The sequence below is a fragment of the Cornus florida genome, unplaced genomic scaffold, assembly GCF_030987335.1.
Source record: "Cornus florida cultivar Cherokee Brave unplaced genomic scaffold, ASM3098733v1 CherokeeBrave_3.0.0_Hap2_Chr06, whole genome shotgun sequence".
Lineage (NCBI taxonomy): Eukaryota > Viridiplantae > Streptophyta > Magnoliopsida > Cornales > Cornaceae > Cornus > Cornus florida.
Window position 1 is genome coordinate 26271424 of NW_026775576.1, and position 22640 is coordinate 26294063.

At 37.4% G+C, this 22640-nt stretch overlaps 1 pseudogene; it reads right to left on the reverse strand.

Moving 5' to 3' along the window:
- Positions 1-1744: 1744 nt before the first annotated feature.
- On the reverse strand, positions 1745-1843 carry LOC132315412 (small nucleolar RNA R71; annotated as a pseudogene).
- Positions 1844-22640: the final 20797 nt, after the last annotated feature.

The window sequence follows — 22640 nt, forward strand, 5'->3', positions numbered from 1 at the left end:
AATGAAAGGATTAATGACTTGTTTTGATCCATTGTGCCTTTCACATGTTGTTTAGACAATATATGCTTCATTGCTTAGATATATTGTGCCTTTCACATGATGTTTAGACAATACAAGCTTAACTAGTTATCCTTGCTTGTTAAATCAACCAAACACACACACACTTTAATATTGCAACACTCCATTTGCCCTCATTAGTCACTTGTTAACGGTATGGAAATGCATTGCTTGGTGGTGATCTCTAAACCCCAAGATCTCTCTCTCTCTTATTTACTCTTAATTATATTCTTTTGTTATCACTTAGTTTAATTTAGTTGTTATCTAATCAACCAACCAACCAATTGTTTGATCACTCGACCTACTAGCCCAAATAGCGATTCCACGACCTTGTTCGATCCTCACAATCCCTTGGGACGATCCCTACTCGCCTTAGCTATATTTATAGTAAAGGTAGTAGTGGCTTCTATAAATGTAAAACTCTTAGCCCTCACCTTAAAATCCACACTCTTAAGCTTATGGTAGGACGACCACGAACCATCAGTTTTTGGCGCCGTTGCCAGGGATTGATTGATTTGATTAGGCAACGTCGGATTTGTGGAATCAATTATGATTAGTACTCTTTTGATTACGTCTTTACTTTACTTTTATTTTTCTTTTTGGTTACTTATTTTGTTGTTCTTACTTAACAAGGTGCATTGTTGGAGAGAAAGCAAGCAAAGAAGCATTCAAGCTAAGCAAAGAAAGTAAAAATGCTAAAAATTCTAAAAATTTGCTAAGCTAAGCTTTAAATTTGGAGTTGAAGTGCTAAAGGACCTTTGTGAGACTTTCTTTACTCAATCCCTTAGTTAAATCACTGGCCCGCGTGGAGGCTTGCTTTTAATTGTTCTTTGTATCATTGTTGTTAAAGCATGGGAGTATGAATTAAGTGTTTGTTGAAGAAGTTTAATTGAAATTGTTGTGAAGGCATAGTTTTTTGTCATTCTTTGTGTTTGTTGTGTTTTGCATTGTGCATGCATGGACGTCGTTCATTGAGACCCACTCTTGTCCCTCTTGATTTGCATCTTGAATATATCATTAGAAATCCTAGGGGAAGAGGAAGTTCAAATAGAACCAATCTATCAATGGATGACCATAATAACGATCATGTTGAGGACCTTGGTCATATAAACCAACAAGGTATCCTTCATCCCAATGTGCACAATGAGAACATACAAGTACCATTAGGTATGCCTAGGCCATTCATTCACCAACCACCACAACAACAAGGCCAAGTTCTATATGGAATGCCAAGGCCAATGTATGCTCCACAACCTCCCATCATCAATCAAGGAATTTAAAACCAAGGTGCTCATGTTGCAACTCAAGTAGCTAATCCACCTCTTGCTTTAAGAGACCATTATGTGCCTAACAAGTATAATGCACCTACATGTATCCAATTGCCTCCATTTAGAGCGCAACATTATGAAATTAAGCCACAAACCATTCAAATGCTTCCTAATTATCATGGACTTCCAAGTGAAGAACCTTACAAGCATTTGAATGAGTTTCTTGAAGTATGTTCCACCGTAAAATATACGGACATACCAGAAGAGGTTTTAAGACTCAAACTTTTTCCATTCACCTTAAAAAACAAGGCAAAGTATTGGTTTAACAATGTTAGGCCTTTTTTAATCACTTCTTGGGCAGAAATGCAACAGGAATTCTTGAAGAAGTACTATCTGGTTTCTAAGACCAATGCGATGAGAACCTCAATTCGAGAATTTTCACATGGCGATGGAGAAACGTTTCATGAGGCATGGGAATGCTTCAATGAATTGCTTAGGAAGTGTCCACATCATGACATGCCTAAATGGCAATTAGTTCAATATTTCTTTGAGAGCTTATCAGACAACTATAAGGGTATAGTTGATGCTTCCATGGGTGGCTCATACATTGATAGGTATGACGATGACGTGTGGCGTCTTTATGAGAGCATGAGTGAAAATTCTTTGCATAGAACACTATCATCCAAGAATGGTAGAAATTCACAAGGTAGGAAGAGTGTAAGCTTACATCAAGTTGACCATTCAAATGAAATAGCTGCCAAAATGAAGTCTTTACCTCAAAGTTTTGATCAATTTTTTATTAACCAAAACTCGGTGAACCAAGTATCTTCCTTCCCTAACCATTCTCATCGTGCATCAAATGAAACATGTATGACTTGTTCTAATGTTCTTCATTCTACTTCTCATTATCCTCACAGACAAGTGCAAAATGAACCTAATGAACAAGTCAATACAGCTTTTATGAACCAAGGGAACAATCCTTATGGTACTCACTATAATCCAAGTTGGAGGAATCATCCGAATTTCTCTTAAAAAAACCAAGGAGAGGACTCAAACCCTTCCCAAGGCAGTTTTCAAGGGAAGTACATTCCACCTCCACTTCAAAACCAAGGATCCCAAGGTTATAGACCTTATCAATCATAAGGGAATCAATTTGCTAATTCTCATTTTCCCAACTAATCTTATTCCCAAGGAAATACTAGAAGTCCCGCCTTTGAAGAAAAAGTTTTGAATACTTTGGGCACTTTAGAGGCTAACACTCAATTGTTTCATTCTCACTCTCAATCTATTACGGAACTAGAAACCCAAGTAGGGCAAATAGCAAGCACTCTCAATGCAAGAGAGAAGGGAAAGATGCCTATTAATGCCCCACCTAAGCAATAATGTTTTATGGAAACCCATTCCTCATCGGAAGGCGACACCATTGAACATGTTAATGCGGTGACTACCTTACGGAGTGGTAGGATTGTGGACAATCAAGTAGAAATATCCAATGAAGAGAGTGAACCAGTGCAACCTCAAGTTCTCACCCGTCCCGTTTCACATCCCATTCCTCCTTCTTGTATATACATGATCTTGTAAATGAGAAAGTTTTGTAAAATGTGTTTGAAAAACAAGTTTTGAAAAATGATGCTGAAAAAGTTTCATTGAAAAATGATTTGAAAACTTCTTGTGTTGAAGAGAGTTCAAACGAAAATTTTGAAAAATTGATTGAACTAAAGGTTCCATTTTCGCATTCCTTAAAAGGATCCATTTCAAAAAACAAGCAAAAGGCAAAAACCAATGAAATCATGGAAATGTTTAGGCAAGTGAAAGTTAATCTTCCACTATTGGATGCAATCAAGCAAATTCCGGCTTATGCCAAATTCTTGAAAGACTTGTGCACCCAAAAGCGGAAGAACAAGAGCCAAGCACCAAGAAAAGTTGTTTTGACCGAGCAAGTAAGCTCAATTTTGCAACATAACACTCTTCCAAAGTTTAAGGACCCCGGTTCACCCACTACATCATGCATTATTGGTGATCATATCATTAATCGGGCACTTCTTAACTTAGGAGCAAGTGTTAACCTTCTTCCATACTCGGTTTATGTCAAATTGGGCTTAGGTGAATTGAAATCGACGCCGGTAGTTTTGCAACTTGCCGACCGATCCATTAAGAAGCTAGGGTTATAATTGAGGATGTTTTGATAAGGATTGACAAATTCTTCTTCCCGGTCAATTTTTTTATCATAGACATGGAACTGGTTCCCAATCCAAAGAGCCAAATTCCCATTATCCTTGGCCGTCCTTTCTTGGCAACCGCTAATGCCAACATCAATTGTAGGACGGGGATAATGAAGATCTCATTTGGCCACATGAAGGTAAAGTTGAATATCTTGAATCCCACACCCAATTCATTTGACAAATATGAAGGAGAAGTTAATGTTGTAGATAAATATCATGATCTACAATGTCAAGGAAATGAGCTTTTGTGTAAGACCAAAACTTCCAAAGGATCATCTTCAACCTTGCATTCTCAAAATCTTATTTCAAATTCTTGCTTTGAAAGGGCATGGAAGCCCAAAGGTTATGATTGCATAGACAATGAACCAAAAGCTCCTTTTGAGCTTAATCCAACAAGTTCTTCAAAGAACCGTTTCTTGGGAAAAGTTCAAAGCATTCATCACCCCAATAAAGAGGGGATACATAACAAGATCTTTGATCCGGGCTAAAAGTGCCCAACGTCTTGCTAAAGACGTTAAAGACTAGCAAAAGCATTTGTAGGGTGTTAAAACCCTATTCCTCCCTTATTTCTATTTTAAATTTCATTTCTTGCGAAGTCTAGATACTTGTTTCTGGTTCATACACATTGATAGGAACTTTGGTGAGGATTGCATGAGCTTGCATGTCATTATTGAGCATTCTGCAAAGTTCGATCGATCTCAAACCTGAGTTCGATCGATCGAATTCCATTCAGCATCCAACACTTAGAAAATTTTTCGAACTGCAGAAACCTGCATCCAAATCACCTCTCTGTCCCATCGTTTGAACTAACTCTTAGATCGATCAGGAGACTTTCAATCGATCCAACTTCCAAGTTCGATCGATCTCATAATTCAACACTTAGAAAAATTTTGAGCCTGCATCAACCTACATATTTCACCTCTCAGTCTCATCGATCGAAACATTCCAAGATCGATCTAGAAGCTCTTCGATCGATCCAACTTCAAAGTTTGATCGATCTTCAAGTTCCAACACTTAGCCAATTTTCTGAGCCAAAAACCTGCATATTTTTGCTCTCTGTCTGATTGATCGAACTTTTATTTCGATCGATCTCAGTTCTCCATTTCATTATTTTGACTTTTCAAATTTTAAAAAAATCCAAAATATTTTCATTTTTATTTTATTTTATTTTATTTCATTTTATGTTATTTTTTAAAAAGTTTTCAAAAATTCAAAAATATTTCAATTAGTTTTTAATTATTATTGTTTATTCAATTAAATAAAAAATTTAAAAAAAAAAAACCAAAAATATTTTATTCTATTTTATTTTACTTTATTTTCCAATTTTTAATTTTAATTCCAATTTTTAATTTTAATTTTGCAATTTTCAAAAATTTCAAAAATCCAAAAATACTTTGAAGAGAGTTCATCAAAGTTTGATCGATCTCAGTTGAAGTTCGATCGATCGAACTCTGTCAAGAATGTTTTTAAAAAAAGAACCGAGGGTTTTCTAGATCGATACCTAAGATCGATCTCACCCTCTCTACAAACCCTAACCTCCTTCTCCGTCGCCATTATGCCATCACCTCTCCCACCTCCAGTGAACTTTCCGGCGAGCATCTAAGCATCAATCTCTCTCTCCCTTCTTGGATTCATCTTCATTCTTCCACATTTCCACTTCTCTCATCGTTTGAGCTAAGATCCAAGAATGTCCCTCATGATTTAAGCTTCAATCTTATGCATACATGCTTTATATGTTGAATACATGCTATATACATGACAAAATTCTCCATTATTGAAGATTGAAGCATTTGCGTCTATATATATTTATGTGTATATATTTTTTATGATTTGATTCGATTTGGGAGAACGCGCTTTGAACAGTGGCTAAGATTGATTGATTTGTTGTATTGATGGGCCCACGAACACGTTCGTGTGGGCCCCATGCTTCCAAAGTCACAGATCTATGACGTTTGAGTTTTCGTCGTTGCACAGTTCGATCGATCGAACTTGTATCTCGAATCGATCTTGAGAGATCGATCGAACTCATGTCTCCGATCGATCGAAGTTATGAGATCGATCGAACTTCTCAGATCTCACACACACACACTTCATTCTTCACATCTTATGTTCATGTTATCTCATATATGCCCAATGCCTACGATATTCCACATTAGATGCATTTCATACTTACATTGTTTAGCATGTTTTATATCCTGCCACTTGCATAGATTCATGTCATATTTGTTTTGTCTATTTTTACATGACATTCATGTTTCTATATCATGCTTAAAATTTCTTACTCTTGTACTAACTCCCATTGCAAGTTTTTTTTTTTTTTTTTTTTTTTTGTAGGCCATGGTTAAGAGGAAGACCGTTGCTAACAGGCAACACGAGCCCCACCAACACATTAGACCACGGACAGAGGAGCCAACAGAGCCTTCTTATGCACAGGAGGAGCCAACACAGGCTACCCCACCTTAGTCACCATCTCATAAGGCTGAGGATAACCATATGCCATCCACCTCTACGGCTCATCCTGCATTTACACCATCACCATCTCCACCGCATACTGGAGCTGAGCATTCACCTCAGCCAGCTCAGCCTGCTCAGCCAGCTCATCTGGAGCATGATAGGCCCGCACTTAGATATACGCATATGGCGGTCGACCATGAGTCAGTGTTCGACAAGGACTTTTTCTCCTGATCAGTGCTGACCCGATCCGCTTACCATGACATCATTCAGAGGGGCCTGGCCTCTATTTTTGCCCCCGTCACAAAGCCAGTCTACCCGCGGTTGGTACGGTTGTTCTACCAGAACCTCCGGCCATCCCCGCATACCACAACAGAGCTGGTTACCTCTATAGATGGCCATCAGATCACCATCACAGTGGACTATCTTGCCCGCTCTTGCCGTTGTCCACACAGATGTCTTCCAGAGCTTCAGGAGACATATCCGAGGCTATACAGGCCTTCCTACGCCGACATGGCAGTTTTTCTTACAGGTCACCATGCCGGTGGCAAGACCTTTGCCACCTAGACATTCCTTCTAGATGACCTTTGGTTCACCGATTCCGTGCTTTTCCGGGATATATACATAGTAGGGCACAAGATTCAGAGGAGGGCAGATTATTTGACAGCCCTCTACGCTTTCTACATCGGGCACTGGGTATCCATTCCCGCGCTTATCTGGAGCGTGATGAGGAAGCTTTATGACGAGTACATCAGCAAGGAAATGCTCGAATGGGCTAAGTCTCTTCCATTCAGCCACCTCATCACCCAGATTTTGATAGACCAGCGCTACCCTATTCACCCTCGGGAGCTCCCCGAGAGAGGTTCATGTCACTTCCTGAAGAATGACTGGGACAAGAGCTACCGATCCATCATTACTCGCCTGCAAGACCACGCAGTAGTGGTTACAGCAGAGTTAGAGGAGGAGAAGGCACAGGCAGCAGCAGCAGATCCCGCAGTGGATGATGCACCAGTCCATCCAGCTGCAGATCATATAAATATTGACTTAGAGCACTCTGCAGATGATACAAAGTAGTACTCTCCAGCTGGGTCGCCCATTCATGAGCAGGAGTAGACTCAGGAGCTTTCTTCTGATTAATCTATGCCTGAGGCTCCAGATCTGACCCCCGGCTTTGGAGTACGCCTGCAGACTTTTAAGGATGCTGTTGTTGCCATCCGAGCTGATCTCACAGCCCACAGAGCTGATTTTGCTGCCTTCCGAGATCTATCCAGAGATATCCGCGGAGCCCAACCTGCCCGTCCTACCTCATCCTCCTGAGTTCCCAGTTCCTTCTATCTCATAATCCCTCTCTCTTATTGATACTTTATTTTTTTCACTATACAGTACTATTATTTTTACAGCCGGTCTGTCGGCTTTGATATTTTTGTTGTACTTGCACTTTATCTATTTTATATATCTGTTTTTGTTATGGATGTCATATGATTATATTCTCATATTTGTATGTTTAACTCCATCAGGTGCATCACAGTGACTTCAGTGAGAGAGTGCTACCTAATTTTCAGGACCACCCTTATACCAATCTCATCTATTTATCTGTTTATCCCATTTACACTTGCATGTCCATTGTACACTGATTATCCTATTTTGTTATCTGATGAGTTTATCCAAGTGCCAATTTTCAGGACCACAGTTCATCCCAAGTTTGGGGGGGCCATACCACCCACTAAGGATACCTCAGTCCCAATCATTCTTGCTTAGTTGCACTGGTATACGCTTTCTCTTGTTCTCTTGCACATTGAGGACATTGTGCCATTTAAGTTTGGGAGGAATGGTGCTTTATAGTATTAGTTTTAAATTCAAAATCTTGAGCATGACTTATGTATTAGAGGGATATTTCTATAATTAGTCCATGTCTAGCTATGATTTTGATCTTTTAAGGACTATATTGCTTAAAATTTAAAAATTGCTTGACTTGAGAGTCCAATACTCCTTGTATGCCTTATGAATGCCATTTAGGAGTAAATTTTTCGAAAGATTGATATCTTACTTGCACTTGTGGTCTACATCATCTTGATTTTGTGATTATTTTGAGATTCATTCTAAGATTCTACACTAGCACAGGTGCACACTAGCATTCATTTGGAGGGTACATGCTTTGTTGATTATTGAATTGGTTATATCCCAATTGGACTAGTAGTGCAATGAAAGCTTTCATTCTTGATAAAGGTGGATAGCAACCCCTTTTCACTAAGTAGCCGGGATTCTAGCCTTATCAAGCACTGAACTTCTCGCGCTGAAAGGTGGAGGGCCCAAACTCTAGGTTAATAATTGAACTTTTTTATTCAAAAAAAAGAAGTGGCAAAAGTAATAAAAAGTGAGGACTTCTCCCAAATGGTAAGAAGTGGGAAATGATTAGATGGTTGTTGTGTTGATTTGTAGCCTAGTTGATTTGAGCTTGTAAGTCCGTAGGGGTGTTTGAACATCTAATGCCCTCAAGCCGTCTGGTTTGGGAGTCATTGACCTAACGTTTGACCTCATGAATCGCTAGAAAGCTTAATAGATCAACACATTACACCATGCTTCCATCTTTGATCCTATAAAATATATATATATATATATGAGTGAAAAGAATAAGCGCACCTAGAACAGTAAAGCTTTAATTAAAAGTCCACTTTTTGCCTTGATGATCGGTACTAGATTTGTGTATTAGTTTGAGGGTAAGGATGTGATTAATTCTTTAGTTGGCTAAGATAGTAACACATTTGATGCCGGTCCACTCAAAAGGATTCTAGAGTTGTTTTGATTTGCATGATCATTTTCTTGATGTGTGGAGGACCATATTTGCTTGCTTGATGTTGAAATTTTGGGAGATTGCTCGGAAATGTTTGAAAAATTGCATACTTGAGGTAGTTTTCTCCCAATGCTTGTTTGCAATTTGAAAGAATGAGCTTAATGTTTATTGGTACCATTTCTGGAAACCCTCACGAGACTTCACTCATCCACTAGGGGTAACCTAGGGGTTTAAAAAGCTTGTTGCATATGCTAAGTGCAATCGTGTTCCCTACGAAAGTGGCGTTATCCATTTATTGTTTTCTAGCTCATAGTTGTACAGTTGTTCATTTCATTCCATTACTTACTAGTTCATTGCTAGGGACTAGCAATATTTAAGTTTGGGGGTGTGATGAGCGCTGAAAAGTGCATATTTAAACCCCTTAAGCTTAAGCATTCTATTACCTTTATCTATCTTACTTTACCGTTTTAGATTGATTTCGTATTATTTCCATTTTCAGGCACTTATCCCGCAAATAAGCTAACTCTGCCAAATAAGAGCTTAATTAAAGCAATTCTGGGATTAAACAAAGAAAGGAGCAAAGTGGAGAAAGAAGGAAGCAAATGAAGCCAAATATGGGAAGTAGGAAAGTTCGATCGATCCAAGTTCAAGGTTCGATTGATCGAACAAAGATCGATCTCAGCACTTCAAGATAAATCCAAGCGTTGGCCTAAAAGCATAAAGTCCAAAAGTTCGATCAATCCAACACCACCCTTCGATCGATCGAACACTTTTGTCCTTATTCAAATGATTGATCCTATCCACAGTTGTACCACCTACTAATCACTTTTGTCCTTTTCCCAAAAATATCTCCCAAAATATCTCAGATTTGTCTTTTCCCAAAAAGCTCAACCAGTTGGATCGATCCAGCCTAAGTTTGATAGATCTCAGCCAGTTCGATCGATCTAAGTCCAAGGTTCGATCGATTGAACTTCCTCCAGTGCGAAAAAGTTAAATTTCCATCTCATTGAAAGTTGTCATTTATCCAATCATTAGGGAATATTGTGTGCACGACCCCAGCTTATTTTGGGTGTCCTTTTGACCTACCTATATAAGGATAAGGATTATTTTTTACAAGGGGAGCCAATATCATTTTCATATCATCTCTTGGAGAGCAAGCTTAGAGGAGGAGGAGGCTAGAGACACCATTGGAGTTCTTCATCAACAAGGAGCAGATTTCAACCATGGAGTTTGCCCTTGAGGGTTGGAGCAACATCACCATGAGTGGCTAGACATCCTCTTGGGGCTAGAGTTAGCCCCGAGCATGCTTTCTATATCTTAATCTTGTGTATTATTGAGGGATTAGTGTTGTAATTGATGTTTTGACACTTTGATATGTATAAATCTTGTTTATTCAATGATTTATGTAGTTTAATGCTTCCAATTGATCATTTCATTATATCCATATGTCTATGTATGCTAGAATAGATGTTCATGTGCTTGCCTCTAGATTTTGTGTTATTGATGCATATCTATGTGTATTGATGCTATAGATTTGGAGATTGTCAAGACATAATGCTTAAAAGAATGCTCTTGTGATTTTCTTGATGGTTTATACTTATTCCTTGATGGATTGGGCCTCTCCCCTACTTTATTTTCATGCTAGTAGTGTAGATGTAGTGTAGTTGTAGTGTAGTGTTAAATGGTAGGACAATCTATACTTGTTGTTTGATGATCCAAGCTTTTGAATACAAGAAGCATATGTCTCAAACCTTGTGTTGTATTAGATTGTGAGCTTAATGAAAGGATTAATGACTTGTTTTGATCTATTGTGCCTTTCACATGTTGTTTAGACAATATATGCTTCATTGCTCAGATATATTATGCCTTTCACATGATGTTTAGACAATACATGCTTAACTAGTTATCCTTGCTTGTTAAATCAACCAAACACACACACACTTCAATATTGCAACACACTATTTGCCCTTATTAGTCACTTGTTAAAGGTATAGAAATGCATTGCTTGGTGGTGATCCCTAAACCCCAAGATCTCTCTCTCTCTTATTTATTCTTAATTGTATTCTTTTGTTATCACTTAGTTTAATTTAGTTGTTATCTAATCAATCAACCAACCAATTGTTTGATCACTCGACCTACTAGCCCCAATAGCGATTCCACGACCTTGTTCGATCCTCACAATCCCGTGGGACGATCCCTATTCGCCCTAGCTATATTTATAGTGAAGGTAGTAGTGGCTTCTGTAAATGTAAAACTCTTGGCCCTCGCCTTAAAATCCACACTCTTAAGCTTATGGTAGGACGACCACGAACCATCAGTTTTTGGCGCCATTGCCGGGGATTGATTGATTTGATTAGGCAACGTCGAATTTGTGGAATCAATTAGGATTAGTACTCTTTTGATTACGTCTTTACTTTACTTTTATTTTTCTTTTTGGTTACTTAATGTGTTGTTCTTACTTAACAAGGTGCATTGTTGGAGAGAAACCAAGCAAATGAGCATTCAAGCTAAGCAAAGAAAGTAAAAAGGCTAAAAATTCTAAAAATATGCTAAGCTAAGCTTTAAATTTGGAGTTGAAGTGCTAAAGGACCTTTGTGAGACTTTTTTTACTCAATCCCTTAGTTAAATCGTCGGCCCGCGTGGAGGCTTGCTTTTAATTGTTCTTTGTATCATTGTTGTTAAAGCATGGGAGTATGAATTAAGTGTTTGTGGAAGAAGTTTAATTGAAATTGTTGTGAAGGCACAGTTTTTTGTCATTCTTTGTGTTTGTTGTGTTTTGCATTGTGCATGCATCGACGTCGTTCATTGAGACCCACTCTTGTCCCTCTTGATTTCCATCTTGAATCTATCATTAGAAATCCTAGGGGAAGAGGAAGTTGAAAAAGAACCAATCTATCAATGGATGGCCATAATAATGATCATGTTGAGGACCTTGGTCATATAAACCAACAAGGTATCCTTCATCCCAATGTGCACAATGAGAACATACAAGTACCATTAGGCATGCCTAGGCTATTCATTCACCAACCACCAGAACAACAAGGCCAAGTTCCATATGGAATGCCAAGGCCAATGTATGCTCCACAACCTCCCATTATCAATCAAGGAATTTAAAACCAAGGTGTTCATGTTACACCTCAAGTAGCTAATCCACCTCTTGCTTTAAGAGACCATTATGTGCCTAACGAGTGTAATACACCTACATGCATCCAATTGCCTCCATTTAGAGCGCATCATTATGAAACTAAGCCACAAACCATTCAAATGCTTCCTAATTATCATGGACTTCCAAGTGAAGAACCTTACAAGCATTTGGATGAGTTTCTTGAAGTATGTTCCACCGTAAAATATACGGACATGCCAGAAGAGGTTTTAAGACTCAAACTTTTTCCATTCACCGTAAAAAACAAGGCAAAGTATTGGTTTAACAATCTTAGGCCTTTTTTAATCACTTATTGGGCAGAAATGCAACAAGAATTCTTGAAGAAGTACTATCCGGTTTCTAAGACCAATACCATGAGAACCTCAATTCTAGAATTTTCACATGGCGATGGAGAAACGTTTCATAAGCCATCGGAACGCTTCAATGAATTGCTTAGGAAGTGTCTACATCATGACATGCCCAAATGGCAATTAGTTCAATATTTCTTTGAGAGCTTATCGGACAACTATAAGGGTATGGTTGATGCTTCCATGGGTGGCTCATACATTGATAGGCATGAGGATGACGTGTGGCGTCTTTATGAGAGCATGAGTGAAAATTCTTTGCATAGAATACTATCATCCAAGAATGGTAGAAATTCACAAGGTAGGAAAAGTGTTGGCTGACATCAAGTCGACCATTCAAATGAAATAGCCGCCGAAATGAAGTCTTTATCTCAAAGTTTTGATCAATTTTTGATTAACCAAAACTCGGCGAACCAAGTATCTTCCTTCCCTAACCATTCTCATCGTGCTTCAAATGAAACATGTATGACTTGTTCTAGTGTTCTTCATTCTACTTCTCATTGTCCTCAAGGACAAGTGCAAAATGAACCTAATGAACAAGTCAATGCAGCTTTTGTGAACCAAGGAAACAATCCTTATGGTACTCACTATAATCCAAGTTGGAGGAATCATCTGAATTTCTCTTAGAAAAACCAAGGAGAGGGCTCAAACCCTTCCCAAGGCGGTTTTTAAGGGAAGTACATTCCACCTCCACTTCAAAACCAAGGATCCCAAGGTTATAGACCATATCAATCACAAGGGAATCAATTTGCTAATTCTTATTTTCCCAACCAATCTTATTCCCAAGGAAATACTAGAAGTCCCGCCTTTAAAGAAAAAGTTGTCACCCATCCCGTTTCATATCCCATTCCTCCTTCATTGCATATACATGATCTTGTGAGAAAGTTTTGAAAAATGATGTTGAAAAGGTTTTATTGAAAAATGATTTGAAAACTTCTTTTGTTGAAGGGAGTTCAAAAGAAAATTTTGAAAAAGTGTTTGAACCAAATGTTCCATTTCCGGATGCCTTAAAATGATTCATTTCAAAAGACAAGCAAAAGGCAAAAACCAATGAAATCATGGAAATGTTTAGGCAAGTGAAAGTTAATCTTCCACTATTGGATGCAATCAAGCAAATTCCGGCTTATGCCAAATTCTTGAAAGACTTGTGCACCCAAAAGCGGAAGAACAAGAGCCAAGCACCAAGAAAAGTGGTTTTGACCGAGCAAGTAAGCTCAATTTTGCAACAAAACATTCTTCCAAAGTTTAAGGACCCCGGTTTACCCACTACATCATGCATTATTGGTGATCATATCCTTAATCGGGCACTTCTTGACTTAGGAGCAAGTGTTAACCTTCTTCCATACTCGGTTTATGTCAAATTGGGCTTAGGTGAATTGAAATCGACGTCAGTAGTTTTGCAACTTGCCGACCAATCCATTAAGAAGCTAGGGTATAATTGAGGATGTTTTGATAAGGATTGACAAATTCTTCTTCCCGGTTGATTTCGTTGTCATAGACACAGAACTGGTTCCCAATCCTAAAAGCCAAATTCTCGTTATCCTTGGTCATCCTTTCTTGGCAACCGCTAATGCCAACATTAATTGTAGGATGGGGATAATGAAGATCTTATTTGGCCACATGAAGGTAAAGTTGAATATCTTGAATCCCACACCCAATTCATTTGACAAATATGAAGGAGAAGTTAATGTTATAGATAAATGTCATGATCTACAATGTCAAGGAAATGAGATTTTGTGTAAGACCAAAACTTCCAAAGGATCATCTTCAACCTTGCATTCTCAAAATCTTGTTTCAAATTCTTTCTTTGAAAGGGCATGGAAGCCCAAAGGTTATGATTGCATAGACAAGGAACCAAAAGCTCCTTTTGAGCTTAATCCAATAAGTTCTTCAAAGAACCATTTGTTGGGAAAAGTTCAAAGTATTCATCACCCCAATAAGGAGGGGATGCATAACAAGATCTTTGATCCGGGCTAAAATTGCCCAACGTCTTGCTAAAGATGTTTAAGACTAGTAAAAGCATTCGTAGTGTGTTAAAACCCTATTCCTCCCTTATTTCTATTTTAAATTTCATTTCTTGCGAAGTCTAGATACTTGTTTTTGGTTCATATGCATTGATAGGAACTTTGGTGAGGATTGCATGAGCTTTCATGTCATTATTGAGCATTCTGCAAAGTTCAATCAATCTCAAACCTGAGTTCGATCGATCGAACTCCATTCAGCATCCAACACTTAGAAAATTATTCGACCTGCAGAAACCTGCATCCAAATCACCTCTCTGTCCCATCGTTCGAACTAACTCATAGATCGATCAAGAGACCTTCGATCTATCCAACTTCCAAGTTCGATCGATCTCATGATTCAACACTTAAAATTTTTTTGAGCCTGCATCAACCTGTATATTTCACCTTTCTGTCTCATCGATCGACACATTCCAAGATCGATCTAAAAGCTCTTCGATCGATCCAACTTCAAAGTTCGATCGATCTTCAAGTTCCAACACTTAGCCAATTTTTTGAGCCAAAAACATGCATATTTTTGCTCTCTGTCTGATTGATCGAACTCTTATTTCGATCGATCTCAGTTCTCTATTTCATTATTTTGACTTTTCAAATTTTAAAAAAATCCAAAATATTTTTATTTTTATTTTATTTTATTTTATTTTCATTTTATTTCATTTTATGTTATTTTTCAAAAAGTTTTCAAAAATTCAAAAATATTTATAGAAGCCACTACTACCTTCACTATAAATATAGCTAGGATGAGTAGGGATCGTCTCAAGGGATTGTGAGGATCGAACAAGGTTGTGGAATCGCTATTAGGGCTAGTAGGTCGAGTGATCAGACAATTGGTTGGTTGGTTGATTAGATAACAACTAAATTAAACTAAGTGATAACAAAAGAATGCAATTAAGAGTAAATAAGAGAGAGAGAGATCTTAGGGTTTAGAGATCACCACCAAGCAATGCATTTCTATACTGTTAACAAGTGACTAATGAGGGCAAATGGAGTGTTGCAATATTGAAGTGTGTGTGTGTTTGGCTGATTTAACAAGCAAGGATAACTAGTTAAGCATGTATTGTCTAAACATCATGTGAAAGGCACAATATATCTAAGCAATGAAGCATATATTATCTAAACAACATGTGAAAGGCACAATAGATCAAAACAAGTCATTAATCATTTCATTAAGCTCACAATCTAATACAACACAAGGTTAGAGACATATGCTTTTTGTATTCAAAAGCTTGGATCATCAAACAACAAGCATAGATTGTCCTCCCATTTAACACTACACTACAACTACACTACATCTACACTACTAGCATGAAAATAAACTAGGGGAGAGGCACAATCCATCAAGGAATAAGTATGAACCATCAAGAAAATCACAAGAGCATTCTTGTAAGCACTATGTCTTGACAATCTCCAAATCTATTGCATCAATACACTTAGACATGCATCAATAACACAAAATCTAGAGACAAGCACATGAACATCTATTCTAGCATACATAGACATATGGATAGAATGAAATGATCAATTAGAAGCATTAAACCACATAAATCATTGAATAAATAAGATTTATATATATCAAAGTGTCAAAACATCAATTACAACACTCATCCCTCAATAATACACAAGATTAAGATATAGAAAGCATACTTGGGGCTAACTCTAGCCCCAAGAGGATGTCTAGCCACTCATGGTGATGTTGCTCCAACCTTCAAGGGCTAACTCCATGGTTGAAATCTGCTCCTTGTTGATGAAGAACTCCAATGGTGTCTCTAGCCTTCTCTTCCTCTACGCTTGCTCTCCAAGAGAGGATATGAAAATGATATTGGCTCCCACTGTAAAAAATAATCCTTATCCTTATATAGGTAGGTCAAAATGACACCCAAAATGAGCTGGGGTCGTGCACACAATATTCCCTAATGATTGGATAAAGGACAACTTTCAATGAGATGGAAATTTAACTTTTTCACACTGAAGGAAGTTCGATCGATCGAACCTTGGACTTGGATCGATCGAACTGGCTGAGATCTATCGAACATAGGCTGGATCGATCCAACTGGTTGAGCTTTTTGGGAAAAGACAAATCCGAGATATTTTGGGAGATATTTTTGGGAAAAGGACAAAAGTGGTTAGTGGGTGGTACAGCTGTGGATAGGATCAATCATTTGAATAAGGACAAAAGTGTTCGATCGATCGAAGGGTCGTGTTGGATCAATCGAACTTTTGGACTTTATGCTTTTGGGCCAACGCTTGGATCTATCTTAAAGTGCTGAGATCGATCATTGTTCGATCAATCGAACCTGAACTTGGATCGATCGAACTTTGCTACTTCCCACATTTGGCTTCATTTGCTTCCTTCTTTCTCCACTTTGCTCCTTTCTTTGTTTAATCCCAAAATTGCTTTAATTAAGCTCTTATTTAGCTGAGTTAGCTTATTTTCGGGATAAGTGCCTGAAAATGAAAATAATACGAAATCAATCTAAAACGGTAAAGTAAGATAGATAAAGGTACTAGAATGTCTAAGCTTAAGGGGTTTAAATATGCACTTTTCAGCGCTCATCACACCTCCAAACTTAAATATTGCTAGTCCCTAGCATTGAACTAGAAAGTAAAGGAATGAAATGAACAACTGTACAACTATGAGTTAGAAAACAATAAATGGATAACGCCACTTTCGTAGGGAACACGATTGCACTTAGTATATGCAACAAGCCTTTTAAACCCCTAGGTTACCCCTAGTGGACGAGTGAAGTCTCGTGAGGGTTTTCAGAAATGGTACCCATAAACATTAAACTCATTCTTTCAAAAGAGGCACCAATATTGCAAACAAGCATTGGAAGAAAACTACCTCAAGTATGCAATTTTTCAAACATTTCCGAGCAATCTCCCAAAATTTTAACATCAAGCGAGCAAATATGGTCCTCCACACATCAAGAAAATGATCATGCAAATCAAAACAACTCATATATGAAAATAAAATGAAATAAAATGATTTATGTAGTTTAATGCTTCCAATTGATCATTTCATTCTATCCATATGTCTATGTATGCTAGAATAGATGTTCATGTGCTTGTCTCTAGATTTTGTGTTATTGATGCATGTCTATGTGTATTGTTGCTATAAATTTGGAGATTGTCAAGACATAGTGCTTAAAAGAATGCTCTTGTGATTTTCTTGATGGTTCATACTTATTCCTTGACAGATTATGCCTCTCCCCTAGTTTATGTTCATGCTAGTAGTGTATATATAGTGTAGTTGTAGTCTAGTGTTAAATGGGAGGACAATCTATGCTTGTTGTTTGATGATCCAAGCTTTTGAATACAAGAAGCATATGTCTCTAACCTTGTGTTGTATTTGGATTGTGAGCTTAATGAAAGGATTAATGACTTGTTTTGATCTATTGTGCCTTTCACATGTTGTTTAGACAATATATGTTTCATTGCTTAGATATATTGTACCTTTCACATGATGTTTAGATAATACATGCTTAACTAGTCATCCTTGCTTGTTAAATCAACCAAACACACACACACTTCAATATTGCAACACACCATTTGCCCTCATTAGTCACTTGTCAACGATATAGAAATGCATTGCTTGGTGGTGATCTCTAAATCCCAAGATCTCTCTCTCTCTTACTTACTCTTAATTGCATTCTTTTGTTATCACTTAGTTTAATTTAGTTGTTATCTAATCAACCAACCAACCAATTGTTTGATCACTCGACCTACTAGCCCTAATAGCGATTCCACGACCTTGTTCGATCCTCACAATCCCTTGGGACAATCCCTACTCGCCCTAGCTATATTTGTAGTAAAGGTAGTAGTGGCTTCTATAAATGTAAAACTCTTGGCCCTCGCCTTAAAATCCACACTCTTAAGCTTATGGTAGGACGACCATGAACCATCAATCGTTTCCCATATTCGAAACATTTTCATTTTAATATCCAAACCATTAGTGTAATCCGACCCAAGGCACCTCCCAAGGCGTCACGAAAGAAGGATTGGCTAACCATCCACGACCACAAGGCACCTCCAAGGCGTCGCATCCGGCCTAGTTAGCTCAACCATACTCCCTTCTAGACTATAGTAACACCAAGGACGACTAGGCGCCTCCTAGGCATCCTAGTTTTTGTAAACACTTTTAGAAAACTTTTTCCCAAAACAAGTTTTGTTTGTTTTAAAACATTTTCCCTTCTCTTTTCTCCAATGGATGCATGAATGCTTCATGTTTCAATTCGTCAATTCAACCATAAAACTTTCACACATAGTATTCAAAGTAAATTTCTAAAATCCATAACTCATGCTTTCACTTCACATTATTCAAGCATATTAGGCATACAAAACACAAATTCCATTACACAAAGGTATACTTATACACATTATATCAACTATCACATAGACACACTTTCACATGTAATATTTAAACAATTTGTAAGAACTTAAACTAATTAAGCATGCAATTCAACAATTTATAAAGAATTAACTCACTAAAAGCATAAGAAATCATGTATTAGAACACCCCTACCTCTTAGGATGCAAAACCCCCAATTTCCAAGCCCTAATTTTGAAAATTCAATGGTTGGCCAAACAAGAAATTACTTGCATCAATGTGAGGATCTCAAAGAGCTCTCTAATTTGCCACAAACGGCACCCAAAAACTCGTAAAATTAAGGGAGTAATCAAGGATTGAATTTGGTGAAGAAAAGAAAAAGAAAAACCAAGAAATGAGAGAGTGAGAGAGGTCTTATGGGAGAAAGAATGAAAAATGAGACCAAGCATGGTCTCATGACCACTAAAATGGGTGATAGTGGGCCCCCCTTCCAATAAGATTTTTCTTTTAACTTTAATTTCTACTACAAATTCATATATAAATATACTACTTAGAAATGACACATAACCATAAAAATATGTATAAAATAAATATGCATAGAATGTAATGGACCCAAAATAAAATCCTCGTGCACAAGAATCCCAGTAACGGGTCCCAACCGGGACCGTCCGGCCCGAAAAATGAAAAAATGCTGAAATGGCAACCCTTGTATTTCAAAGAGTCCTGAACTCCTTGAAATACCTTAACCAGCTCCCGAACACACCCGAAACATCCCACAGTGTCCGGTACGCAAAACAAGAAAAGACAAAAATGCCCTCACAAAAACAGAAAATTACAAAAAATGAAAAATGGCAAAAATCAGAAACATTTCAAGATAATTGACCATAGTATGAGGTTTGTGTTGAAGTCAATCCCCTAATATCTTCTCTCTCTGATCTAAATCTTTCTACTAGCTTTGTTTAATTTTTGTTCATGCTATTGAATTGCAACACAACAAACAAATCTTCTTTCTAAATTAAAATAGTAATTAATTGAAAACTTGATAAACTACCATAGTTCCTGAGGTTTGACACCTTCTGAGCAGCCCTATCCTACAAGGGATTCGTTCTATTGTGAGTGGTAAATAAATTTCGCACATCAACAAGGCAGTTAAAGGAGCAATGCTTACAGGGAAAGCAGGTTTCGGTTGACATGTTCATACCCAAACATCGATCGGTATATGGACAATAGCCAAAACATTGCTATTGTGACAAACCAGTCGACGTTAACTGATATCCTTTAATTGGTCGACGTGTAACCACTTCACGTCGACCGATTCCTGTAAACTGTCATTTCTATTTTTCCTTCCCATACTACCGCTCTTACCCTCATTTGATGACCTTGTACACCACATACATTTTATTAATGGTGTTTTGTAATGTTTATGATATATATATTTATGTATATATTGTCAAATGAGGAAACAGGTGGCAGCCGAAAGTGGAATGGAGTGGGCTGGTCACGTAGACTTTATTTGGTGATAAGGGAAAGAAAAGAGATATGGAAAGAGAGGTGGTTTGATGTTTTGTATATATATATATATATATATATATATATATATATATATATATATATAGCAAGTATCAATTGGTGGGATAAGGTGATGCTACCTGCCGAATTGAGAGAAGAAAAGTTAATTTCGATGGTATTGCGGGTCCCACTTGAGTTATATTTAAATAGGTTTGAAATTGGCTTTGTTATATATATTATATATATGTATATAGATATATTTAGTACTTGATGGTGATGGTGGTTTGCCGAATTAGGAGAGAGAATGAGATTAATTTGGTGATGATGAAAAGTTGACTTTTTTAATGGTAGTGGCGGGACCTGGGAGGAAAAAATGGGCTTTTGTTTGGCTTTCTTCACGTGGCCTTGTTTGTTTTTGAGCTGATGCATTTTTTTTGTGGTTGTGTGCTATGAGTGTGAAGTGATAAAGGAGATGATGTGGCAGGACCCAGTGACTTTTTGAAAAGATATTTGTGGTGAAAGTTGTTCTGTTCGGTGGACAATTGCCTATATAATATGGTATATGTCTTGACAACTCAAGGAGGAAACTGAAGGATAAAAATAGAGGAAATTAGAGAAGATTGAGAGAGGGCCGAGATGGTGGAGACAGAGAAAGTTTGACGACAGAGAGAGGTCCGAGAGTTGCAGAGGCTAGGAGCTTGAGGCTTTGATGATCCAATGAGGAAAATCCTTTTTCAGGGTAGGGGTCTCTAATTCATGGTCTTCTTATACTTTTGTGAATCTATTTCTTATAAATTGTTCAATTGCATGCTTAATTAGCAAAAGTTCCTGAAAATTGTTTAAATGCCAGTGATTATATTGTGTTTAAACATCCTTATATGAAATAAAAATTTGTGAATTTTATATTTAAATTGTTAGCAAAATGTGGAATGAGAATATGAGTTATGTATTTTTAGTAATTTATTAATTTATTTGAAAAAAAATATGTGGGAACTTTATGGTTGAATTGATGAAATGAAGTATAAAGCATTCATGCATCCATTGGGAAAGAAATAGGGGGAAAAATGTTTTAAAAAAATAAATGAATTTGTTCTTAGGAAAAATATTTTTCAAAAAAGTTTGCGAAAACCGGACGCCAAGGAAGTGTCTAGCGATCTGTGTTGTTAGTGTAGTCTAGAAGGAGTATGATTAAACTAACTAGGCCGGATGCGACGCCTTGGAGGTGCCTTGTGGTCGTGGATAGTTAGTTAACCCTCCATTCGTGACGCCTTGGAGGTGCCTTGGGTCGGATTACACTAACGGTTTGGATGTTGAAACAGAAATGTTTCGGAAAATGGGGAGTGACATTTGCATGATATTGCACTTCATGACATTGTGGTAAACTTGTGACTGGTTGATATTTGCTACATACTTGTTGTTGTTGAGAATGTGCGTTTCCATATGGCATGATCCTGTACACTTTTTATCTATTCATTGTATGGATTCACTAGGATATAAGAAGTGTGTCTTAGACACTTCCTACTGAGCTTATGCTCACCCCTTTATTGTTAACATTTTTCAGGACACAGAAAGGAAGTGGCGGACGACGCTCCTCCATAGGGTTCGATGGGTTAGTGGACTGTTTTGACATATTTTGTAGCTATGATCTCATTTTATTATTATTGCTATTATATTTTTTAAAACCCTGGGATGACATGTATATTATATATTGATGTAGGAAAGGACGGTAGTGTCCTTAATTGACTTCGGGTTCGCATAAGAAGTCGGTTAACGATTCGGACTCTCGAGTTCAGGTCGTTACATGTTTGGGAAAGTGAATGACTGTTTAACTACTACGACTCCTCGGTTTCAGATGAGGACCCGAATAATGATTTGGACCCACGGGTTCGGGTCGTTACATGTATGCTATGTTATTATATTTGAACATTGGGAATGACCGTAATGCTCTTAGATGACCTAGGGTTCGGTTAAGGACCTGAATAATGATTCGAACCTCGGGTTTGGGTCGTTACATATTCAATCTAGGCTTTTAACTCATTTTAAAGTAATAATACAATGTAATTAAATGATTGGATATACTTTTTAAGTACATGTCTAATTAAAAATATCATACACATATCTTATATTCAATATTCAAGTCTGAGTAATATGTGTCCGACACAGGTGCTTCATTACTTTTGGAAACTCCATTTAACATAGCTTGTCACCTTGTTAGATATGGATCAAGAACTTCTGGTGAAGATCAAGGCTAGTACTGAGCAAATTGACTTGATTGGGATTGCTTGGGCTAATGCGTATGTCTGGGACTCCACAGATAGAAGAGGCACATATATATGGAGTAGCTAATGTTACTTTAAGAATAATTTCATTGAATATATTCACGTATTAATGAATTCAGTGCAGGGACTAAAACCTTTGTTGCATCGTTTGAAATATTAAAAGATGACTGGTAAAATAATGATAAATTTGATGTTTTAAGTATTGAAA